This window comes from Schistocerca americana, unplaced genomic scaffold (genome assembly GCF_021461395.2).
Source record: "Schistocerca americana isolate TAMUIC-IGC-003095 unplaced genomic scaffold, iqSchAmer2.1 HiC_scaffold_795, whole genome shotgun sequence".
NCBI classification, from domain to species: Eukaryota; Metazoa; Arthropoda; class Insecta; order Orthoptera; family Acrididae; genus Schistocerca; species Schistocerca americana.
In genome coordinates this window covers 20,001-22,500 of record NW_025726561.1, presented here as the reverse complement: position 1 = coordinate 22,500, position 2,500 = coordinate 20,001, and the positions used below count along the sequence as shown (strand labels likewise).

General features: G+C 61.2%; 1 pseudogene; it reads left to right on the top strand.

The window, feature by feature from the left end:
• The window catches only part of LOC124591033, a 5,353-nt pseudogene that overhangs the window by 768 nt on the left and 2,085 nt on the right, over positions 1-2,500 (top strand).

Genomic DNA, 2,500 nt, shown 5'->3' with positions numbered 1-2,500 from the left:
GGCGCTCGGGCTCCCGGCAAGCGCGCGCGGTTCTTCCCGGATGACGGACCTACCTGGCCCGGCCCCGGACCCGCGCCGCTGTTGGCTCGGGATGCTCTCGGGCGGAATAATCGCTCCCGTCAGCGGCGCTTCAGCTTTGGACAATTTCACGACCCGTCTTGAAACACGGACCAAGGAGTCTAACATGTGCGCGAGTCATTGGGCTGTACGAAACCTAAAGGCGTAATGAAAGTGAAGGTCTCGCCTTGCGCGGGCCGAGGGAGGATGGGGCTTCCCCGCCCTTCACGGGGCGGCGGCCTCCGCACTCCCGGGGCGTCTCGTCCTCATTGCGAGGTGAGGCGCACCTAGAGCGTACACGTTGGGACCCGAAAGATGGTGAACTATGCCTGGCCAGGACGAAGTCAGGGGAAACCCTGATGGAGGTCCGTAGCGATTCTGACGTGCAAATCGATCGTCGGAGCTGGGTATAGGGGCGAAAGACTAATCGAACCATCTAGTAGCTGGTTCCCTCCGAAGTTTCCCTCAGGATAGCTGGTGCTCGTACGAGTCTCATCCGGTAAAGCGAATGATTAGAGGCCTTGGGGCCGAAACGACCTCAACCTATTCTCAAACTTTAAATGGGTGAGATCTCCGGCTTGCTTGATATGCTGAAGCCGCGAGCAAACGACTCGGATCGGAGTGCCAAGTGGGCCACTTTTGGTAAGCAGAACTGGCGCTGTGGGATGAACCAAACGCCGAGTTAAGGCGCCCGAATCGACGCTCATGGGAAACCATGAAAGGCGTTGGTTGCTTAAGACAGCAGGACGGTGGCCATGGAAGTCGGAATCCGCTAAGGAGTGTGTAACAACTCACCTGCCGAAGCAACTAGCCCTGAAAATGGATGGCGCTGAAGCGTCGTGCCTATACTCGGCCGTCAGTCTGGCAGTCATGGCCGGTCCTTGCGGCCGGCCGCGAAGCCCTGACGAGTAGGAGGGTCGCGGCGGTGGGCGCAGAAGGGTCTGGGCGTGAGCCTGCCTGGAGCCGCCGTCGGTGCAGATCTTGGTGGTAGTAGCAAATACTCCAGCGAGGCCCTGGAGGGCTGACGCGGAGAAGGGTTTCGTGTGAACAGCCGTTGCACACGAGTCAGTCGATCCTAAGCCCTAGGAGAAATCCGATGTTGATGGGGGCCGTCATAGCATGATGCACTTTGTGCTGGCCCCCGTTGGGCGAAAGGGAATCCGGTTCCTATTCCGGAACCCGGCAGCGGAACCGATACAAGTCGGGCCCCTCTTTTAGAGATGCTCGTCGGGGTAACCCAAAAGGACCCGGAGACGCCGTCGGGAGATCGGGGAAGAGTTTTCTTTTCTGCATGAGCGTTCGAGTTCCCTGGAATCCTCTAGCAGGGAGATAGGGTTTGGAACGCGAAGAGCACCGCAGTTGCGGCGGTGTCCCGATCTTCCCCTCGGACCTTGAAAATCCGGGAGAGGGCCACGTGGAGGTGTCGCGCCGGTTCGTACCCATATCCGCAGCAGGTCTCCAAGGTGAAGAGCCTCTAGTCGATAGAATAATGTAGGTAAGGGAAGTCGGCAAATTGGATCCGTAACTTCGGGATAAGGATTGGCTCTGAGGATCGGGGCGTGTCGGGCTTGGTCGGGAAGTGGGTCAGCGCTAACGTGCCGGGCCTGGGCGAGGTGAGTGCCGTAGGGGTGCCGGTAAGTGCGGGCGTTTAGCGCGGGCGTGGTCTGCTCTCGCCGTTGGTTGGCCTCGTGCTGGCCGGCGGTGCAGGATGCGCGCGCCTGCGCGGCGTTCGCGCCCCGGTGCTTCAACCTGCGTGCAGGATCCGAGCTCGGTCCCGTGCCTTGGCCTCCCACGGATCTTCCTTGCTGCGAGGCCGCGTCCGCCTTAGCGTGCTCCTCCGGGGGCGCGCGGGTGCGCGGATTCTCTTCGGCCGCCATTCAACGATCAACTCAGAACTGGCACGGACTGGGGGAATCCGACTGTCTAATTAAAACAAAGCATTGCGATGGCCCTAGCGGGTGTTGACGCAATGTGATTTCTGCCCAGTGCTCTGAATGTCAACGTGAAGAAATTCAAGCAAGCGCGGGTAAACGGCGGGAGTAACTGGCGCTGAAGAGGATTGGGCCAGCCGCCGACGGTGCAGGCCGGGACGAGGTGCAGCGTGAGATTGAGGCGCTGGAGCGGCATCTTATGTGGGAGGGCCACCTCCTCAAATCGTCGACGCAGGTTGGAGAGATGTGGGCCGCGCGCCTGCACGTTGCCTTTGACGGTGCGGCGCTGTCATCTTCCGCCGCCGTCAAGGGGCAACACCAGTGGGTCGCTGACACCAGTCGCCTGCTATCTGGGCGTAACTTCATCGACGCTCTCCGCGCCCGCATCAACGCCTTCCCCACGAAGGCACGGCGCAGTCGCGGGCGGGAGGCGGACACCAGATGCCGCGCGGGCTGCCAGGCCGTAGAGACCGCCAACCACGTGTTACAGGCTTGCTTCAGGACGCACGGGT